General features: G+C 35.1%; 1 long non-coding RNA gene across 1 annotated transcript; it reads right to left on the bottom strand.

The window, feature by feature from the left end:
* Positions 1–886: 886 nt before the first annotated feature.
* LOC135224929 (uncharacterized) lies at positions 887–8,462 on the bottom strand. Its single transcript, XR_010316826.1, has 3 exons — positions 8,269–8,462; positions 2,935–2,969; positions 887–943 (listed from the first exon to the last, which is right to left on the bottom strand). It is a non-coding gene; the product is annotated as an uncharacterized LOC135224929 (long non-coding RNA).
* Positions 8,463–8,599: the final 137 nt, after the last annotated feature.

Here is an 8,599-nt window from a genome sequence, read left to right as displayed (position 1 = left end):
GATGATACAGCACGGATACGTGACAATTGGGCACAATACCTTGTTGCACCGTATCGTATCACCGCAACGATGATACGATAACGTGGAAATGCAACAATGTGGGGGACGCAGCTTAGAAACACTTATATTAACTACCTCACCACCCTTGAGTCTATACATTAAACGGATGGTTCCGTCTTTAACTCCAACATGTCTGCTGCTCCTCTAAACCGAGCATAACTGCAGTCTTTGGGTAGGTCTGCAGTCCTGGTAATTCGTTCTTCCCCCCTCCATTCTAACAGGTTGTTAAGCACTGGGTCTAGCTTTTACTATAAACACAATTCTCGTGATTTTTTAATTTTTTTTTTATTTTTTATTTTTAGGGAAGTTAGCGCTTAGGGTTTTTAATATTTTTTAAATAATAGTTATTTGGTGATTTTGCGATTTATAATATTTATAATGAGTATGCTTTAACTACAAACAGATGAGCACTGAGATTATTTGCAAAACGTATACTGCGAATCAACCGTGAATTTTACGGTGTTTTTTAATGGACCCTGCTGTTTACTGATATACTCATCTGGAATCTTTATATATATATATATATATATATATATATATATATATATATATATATATATATGCACCACCAGGATGGAAGAAAACAAGGTATATTCCCAGGTGGTTTTTATATCACATTGTATAGTGGATATATGTATATTATATATGCATACTTCAAGAATAGAGAAACAAACACACCCAGACCGTATGACGTTACAACAAACACTACCTTAGAACAAATATTTATAACAATGCAGCTACTGTACCTGATAAATATAACCCAAGTGAATCATACCTTAGTCACAACTGGTGATCCGGGTCCTGGGGCACGCTGAGCATTTGGGCATTTTCACATGCTTGTTGGACTAGTCTCGTTTCCCAGTGGACGAGATGAACGCTGGACCTGGGGATAAGGTACATAAGATATGAATACAAAAACAGCGGATGATTGGATGGAAAGCACGGTCTTAGTCTATACTATTATATAATATATATATATTTCTTATATATATATATAGAAATAAATATATGATAGTATATATATATATATAATATTATATAGATATATATATATATAAACGCTGGACCTGGGGATAAGGTACATAAGATATGAATACAAAAACAGCGGATGATTGGATAAAAGCACGGTCTTGTTCTAATAACTATATATATATCTATATATATATATATATATATATATATATATATATATATATATATATATATCTATATATATATACGGGGCCTTGGGGGGAAGACGCTGTAGATATATGTAAAATTAAAGAAAGGCTGTACAGAGGAATATGTCCAATAATATTTTACCTAATATAGTTCGAGCGCTTCCATAATACTAGAAACATAAATGATTAAACATCATATATATATATATATATATATTATATCTATATATATATATATATATATATACTTATACTACATGTATCTATATGCATACGTTTTATCGTTAACATGTTTATCAAGTTGTTATTAAGCTGAAAGAAAGAATAAAAAAGCTGGGTCAACTTCTTGTATTATTCCTTCCTCCAACTAAATGACAATATGTACGTAGGTGTGTGTATATATATATATATATATATATATATATATATATATATATATATCATTGGGCTAAAGGTAGGAATAAAACCGGTGGGTCAACTTGTTTTAGCAATTCCTGGCTTCGCCAGCGAAAGGTCAGCCCTGCTAACCCAAGCCAACGCTAACCCAAGACTTTGGAAAGGCACAGTAATATTAATAAACAACCCCAGCACTCTTTAGTCACTCTTTCAAATAAAAAAAATTACTCAACTGAAGCCGGTGTCGCTTGCGTCATAGCCCAAAAAAAAGTTGGTTGCAAACTGGGACCCAAGTGAGTGTGTGTAAACTCTCAAGGCAGAGTTTTTTTTAAGTTAATCATAGAAATGGGACTCGATAAATATAACACAGGGACAAGTAAAGTAAACAAACAATATGCCTTCGATTAGAAATCAAAGGCAGTGCCAAGTTTTCTTCCCTCGGGGGGTGATGATAATAAGCGTCTAACTTGAAGCTACACTTGAGTGCCAATTTGCTTGAATCTGACATTGGCCGTCACGTCAAAAATAGACCACTTCTGAACAAGCGTTTTAAAACAGGAAGAAAAACATATGGAAGTCTCGATAATGAACCCATTAGTCTTGAACTAATGATAGCTATTCTGTCAACATGAAGTTCGGAAATAGAACCGATGTTGCTTAGTGCTAACACGGTCTCTGACGTCGAAACGATGGAGGTTCCGCAGCCTCATTGATTATTTTATAGTTGTGTATAACTGGAAAATGACGATCTCCTCATTTTTTCACGTACCCCATTACCTTTAGTATTAAGTGGGCGTATGGTGTCTCTTACTTCCCAACGACAAACATGTCTATGAAATGACTCACTTATTCCACTTAAACCTAAAAGAAAATTTCGCCAAACAAAGCAATGCAATATATAAACATATGCAGTATATGCAATATACTATAGTTTGTACTGCTGATCTATGAATCTTTTATTACTCAACAACAACAACAACAACAACAATAACAATAATAATAATAATAATAATAATATTAATAATAATAATAATAATAATAATAATAATAATGTAAAGATGCCCTTATAAACAATAAAGGTCCTTCTTACTATGAAGCTGAAAGCAAAGCCCAATTCAAAAGCAGTTACAAAGGTTTTCAAATGGCTGGCTGTTCAAACGTGCTCGGGGTAAAGTTATTTAAACAAATCAACAAAAATAAATGTAGAGTTAAATAGTCATAAGACTGTATACACACATTATTATTATTATTATTATTATTATCATTATTATTCAGACGATGAACTCTATTCATATAGAACAAAGCCAGTGCCACTTACCTGAAATTCAAGCTTCCAAATAATACGGTGTTCGTCTGAAAGAAGTAACAGAAGGTAATAAAAAGAATGAACAAATTAATATAAGTGTATAGAAAAGCAAATGATCAAAATTCAAGAACTGTTTCAAGGTAGCAATGCAATGCATCTTAGCTTGGATTTTTGAATTCCGATTGTGAATTTTTGAATTCCAATTGTGAATTTTTGAATTCCAATTGTGAATTTTTGAATTCCAATTGCGAATTTTTGAATTCCAATCGTGAATTTTTGAATTCCAATTGCGAATTTTTGAATTCTAATTGCGAATTTTTGAATTCCAATTGTGAATTTTTGGATTCCAATTGCGAATTTTTGAATTCCAATTGCACAATATCTAAAGGGCGACTGTTCCACTGTCCAACGACGTTAGGAATAAAAGACCGCAGAAATTGAGAAGTTCGACAGCGAGGCATATTTACTGCATATACAGCCCCTAAGAACCGGATAAAGGAGGGTTTGCGAGTAGGGTTAACAAATTCGTCTGGTAGAGTAATAGCCTCCCAAGGGTTGCTGAAACTTTCAGAAAACCGCAGCGCCTCCAATGTGCAAGTAGCAATGTGCCAAAATAAGATAGGAAAGCCAACACAGGTATAATCGTTCAAACCATCATGAAGTCAACTGGAATGGGAATAAAAAATATCTAGGGCAAAAAGCCAAGCGCTGGGACCTACGAGGTCATTCAGGGCTGAAAATAATGTTGAAACAATTGTTAAACGAGGATGAAAGTGAAATGGATGAAAGAGAATATGAACGGAGGTGTAGTAAAAGAAAAAAAAAGAAGAAATAGGATGCAGCTAGGGGCCGAAGGAACGCTGTAAAGAACCTCAAGTAATGTCTACAGTGCAATGACGACACCACTCCCTAACGGGAGTAAAAAGAACGAAACGGGTTGCAGATAGGGACCGAAGGGCGCTGCAAAGAACCTTAACTAATGCCCACAGTGCACCACGTGAAGTGCATTAACAGGACTAACCCCTTATGGAGATCATGGAATCAAGGGCTTACAAAAAATTAATATATATAAGAACGGGAAATACGCATGACAGACGCTGCCTTACTCCGGGGAATCGTATTAACCTCATTTCATCAATAAACAAATAGAAAATTTCCTCATTACTGTCTGATGGAAGCAGCAAGGTTAGGGTGAGGTATTAGAATAAACACAGCAGGTGAGTGGATGAGTGAGGGACGAGGATTACTATACTCTTTTTTTTTTTTTCCATCTGTCCACCCGCGTGTGGTGTTTTCGCATGGTAACACTGCGTCCCGGGCTTAGGATAGTTACGCTATGTATAAGTTTTCGGTAAATAAAAGGATGACTGGGTGTACCTTTGCAACTGAAAAGTGTTTTATAATTTAATGTATGCAAATTACACCGTTAATATTCGAAATAGGGTATTATTATAATTGTTGAATGTAAGTTGAATGTAACTCTCTAAAGCCCGGGACGCAGTGTTACCATATGCAAACACCACTGGCGGGTGGACAGATGGAAAAAAACCGAATATAGACAACTGTTGAAACATCTTAACATTAACGCTCATGTTACAGCATTGGGGTCACTTCAATCTCATGAAGCAATAGAAAGGCTACAACTTTTTAACTTTCTTCAGATGTCAGTGTTACTTCTTTAAAGTTGTCATAAATATCTCGATAAAATGTTTACTGCATGTATATGTATACGCGCACGCACATACTGATAATCAATGCATCAGAGTTTAACATAAAAACACATGGGACTAAGTCAGTGACACACGAGAGTACTTTAAGCAAGTATCCAACTTCGAGCTTTGATTCAATTCACTTCCCTCAACTCCCTCTTTTTTTTTATGAATATGAGTTAAAATAGTACTCTAAAATTTTGACAGAGGTATGATCCCATTTCATTTACTATTCCCCGATTGATTTAACCTCTATGACTCTAATCCATTTATACACATAGTTCAAGTTGTAGTACCATTTTTGTTTCTGGCATGCTCAAATCGATCTGCATAGCCTAGTACCATTTTTGTTTCTGGGATGCTCCATATTTTTTTTTCGATCTGCAAATGCTAGACAAATGCTCATCGATCGAAATCTGCCATTTTTAGCCTATACCATTTGTTTCTGGGATGCCATGCTCAAATCGATCGGCATAGCCTACGTTGCGAGACCACAATTGAAACAAATTAACCCCAATTTCCTCAGAGTGGATGGCGTAATTCTGTGGTAATATGGAAAAGAAAAAAGAAAGAACCGTTGATGTAATCCTGTACCCATTTTCTATAGTGTCTTTTCGCATTTTGTTTGGTGGGGGCATTTCCACAGAGTAAATAAAGGACCTGACAGATATTGCGAGAATCCTCATCAAAGAAGCGCCAACTGACATATCTATGAGAGAGAGAGAGAGAGATGATGACGAGAGAGAGGAGAGAGAGAGAGAGAGAGAGAGAGAGAGAGAGAGAGAGATTCAATGCCATCTACTAGGGTGACTCATATAGAAATACCCAAATTTATTCCATTGATTCACACTTGCGTATGTATGTATGTATAATATATATATATATATATATATATATATATATATATATATATATATATATATATATATATATATATATATAAAATCAAGATACTTGGGTAACACCTACAGCAACGAGGAACGTTGGAAAATAGCATTTCGCTAACTGACCTTCATCATTTACCAAATATTCAATCCTTGTACTTTGTAATGCCACATTTATCTGATTAGTAAATGAATAATTATTCCTTCAATTACTTGCCACACTTCCCCCCCCCCACCCCCCACTCCCGTATCCCTTTATACTCCGCCGTCCCACCCTTACTCCTTCATTAAGCCTCTGCAATTAGGAACAACTGTAATTGGCCTAATTACCTTTATTGGAAAAGAACTGTGTACACAGCTCGGTCTAGTTTCGACACATTTGCTAATTCCACCTGATTTACTTTGTTTTACTCGAATCTGTCAAGGTAAATCAGGTGTTTTAGATTGGGGAACGAAACAAGCTGGTGACATACATTTCTGCTCAATTTAATGGTCTACCTCGACTCTATAGGTCACATGCTAATTGTTCCTTGAAGAGAATTAAAACTTTTTTAATATGCAATTTACACTTTCCTGAAAAAATTATCATTATTATAGTAATTATCATCACAAAATATACTACTACTTCCCCCTGTTATCATTACCATTGATATCTACACAACAGTCGGCAGAATCATTGCTAAACATACATATAATAGGAGAGAAACAGAAAATTTATAATCATCAGATGAAAATAGGTTCCCCCTCTCACTTCAATTAAGGTAGAGATAAAAATGACTTGAGAAAAATAAAGCTGCCTCATTAAAAACAGGCCTACATCAATTATGGTTGATTTTTTGTTTATAAAAATATTTTAGGTTGTGTAATTGACACATTTTGAAATAATAATAATAATAAAATAACATAATAAAATAAATAAAAAAATTAAAAAAAATAATAATAATAATAATAATCATAATATAATAATAATAAATAATAATAATTAATAATAATAATAATAATAATAATCTGATAAAGCGCAGGAGCTACACTTTATAGTATAACAGCAAATAACAAATTAGATTAAACAACAAACAAAATAATCAAAGCTATGAAATAAATATGGTAGCCTTCTCAGTAGATTAATTTGAACTACTTTACACATCTAAGGCTCTAACGCTTCATAATTCGACAAGGAAGAGGACTTTCTAATCGTTTGGAGGAACATAAGCGAGATTGCACAATAGGATCCCAAAAAAGTATGGTAGCAAAACATAGCTTTGAACTGGACCATAGGACTGACAGGTTAAATGCCGAAATATTTGCATTGGAGTAGTGATACTGGCAAGCGCAGGGTTGTAGAGGAGGCCCTTATAAATCTAATGAGTACTTTTGAGAATAATAAACCATTTACTCAAGATGATTTCCACACTAAGTTGGTTTGTTTAGCTGCCAAAATAAATTTAGATTCTCTTCCGACTGCTCCACCTGCTTCTGCTTCCCCATTAGTATGCCCAGCTGATTTAAATAATAACGTTAGAGCAATTTCTTGGACAACCGAAAAACCACCTAATTCGCCAGTTTTGTCAACTCGACAAGCAGTAAGACCAACAACCAAGTATGCCAGCCTTTACCGTGCCACAAAGTTCCCAGAGAATTGCTAATAAACTATCGAGCAATTCTGGAGTTTCCTGAAAGAGTAATAAGAGCCAGCGTCCGTCGAAACAATACCTCGAGACCTCTATTGTCCACTCGAAGTAAGTGTTTTCTCGCAAGCCACAAATTAATTCCATAATTTCCGATTTTCGGGAAGGAGGTCGCGCTACGGTAGAGGTAGCCGCAAGGTGGCCATTCGGTATTTTATCCTATACCTACTACATAATATTATATACTACTATGGACCTTATTTTCCCATTGTGTCATTTATTCACAGATGGAGAAAAAAAAAAAAACTTTGGTACTGAACCTCGCAAACGGCAATAGCAAGCCCGTCATTTGCAATACGCTTTCTTGCCACATTCGACAATTCTATATCACAAGCTGTTTTAGCTATTATATAAGTCCGAGTCTATTTCTATCGATGCTTCGGATTTTTCCCCCTAGGTCTATTACCCCACATTTCAATTGGAAGGTCTATTTTTCCTTAAGCACGATTTACCTTCAACTGTTGTTTTATTTGAAAGATCTGGATAGGTATCAGCTGGCTATATGGCTCTTAACCTGTCACAACGAGAGCTATTACCAAACTCGAGTGACAAATGATTTATACTCCCTTCTATTGATGTATTCGAGCTACATTAATCTCATACTGAAAATGGGAAAATGATGATAATGTCCTTATTCCTACACGGAGCTTTCATTACTATTCTTTACTACTGAGTTTTAAGAGATGGTACTACCTAGGCCTACAATAGGCACAGGCCTGCTAAGCAGCATCATACTTCAGTTACCGTTTGTTTTATTTACTGTAACACTGTGGTAATGTCTTTCTAAGTTGACTCGTTGTCACTAAACGAATCACAAAGATAATTAGCGAAGTGCATGAACAGAATAGCAGTTATTGTTTGTTTGTAGTAGGTATGGTGTTTTTTTACGTTGCATGGGACCAGTAAGGTTATTCAGCAACGGGACCAAAGGCTTTACGTGACTTCCGAACCACGTTGAGAGTGAACTTCTATCACCAAAAATACACATCTCTCACTCCTCAATGGAATGGCCGAGAATAGCAGTTATTGGTCTTTGGTTGAAACAAACATGGCTAAAAAAACACTTACCCTAAAGTAAACCGTTGCAAAGTTATTCCTCGTCTCTTGACATCAAGTCTCGGGAACTTAACTACCAGTTTTCCAAAAGATTACAATATTACAACCAATCGTCAATAACAAATGTACCCGTAAAAGATCGTAATAAAGAATTCGAACTGAAAACAAAATATCAACACTGAAATTGAATCAACACGAGAAAGACATTAATCAACAGAAGTCAAATGGGAGACTTTAATATCACAATAGAAATACAACGACTAAAAAGATAGCGTCTTGTATAAGGCTTTATCTATAATTCTGAAAAGTGCATGTCAAAATATATTACCCATTATTAATTGAA

Source organism: Macrobrachium nipponense, chromosome 12, assembly GCF_015104395.2.
Source record: "Macrobrachium nipponense isolate FS-2020 chromosome 12, ASM1510439v2, whole genome shotgun sequence".
Lineage (NCBI taxonomy): Eukaryota > Metazoa > Arthropoda > Malacostraca > Decapoda > Palaemonidae > Macrobrachium > Macrobrachium nipponense.
The sequence above is the reverse complement of the archived record's forward strand: the minus strand, read 5'-3'. Positions and strand labels throughout refer to the sequence as shown.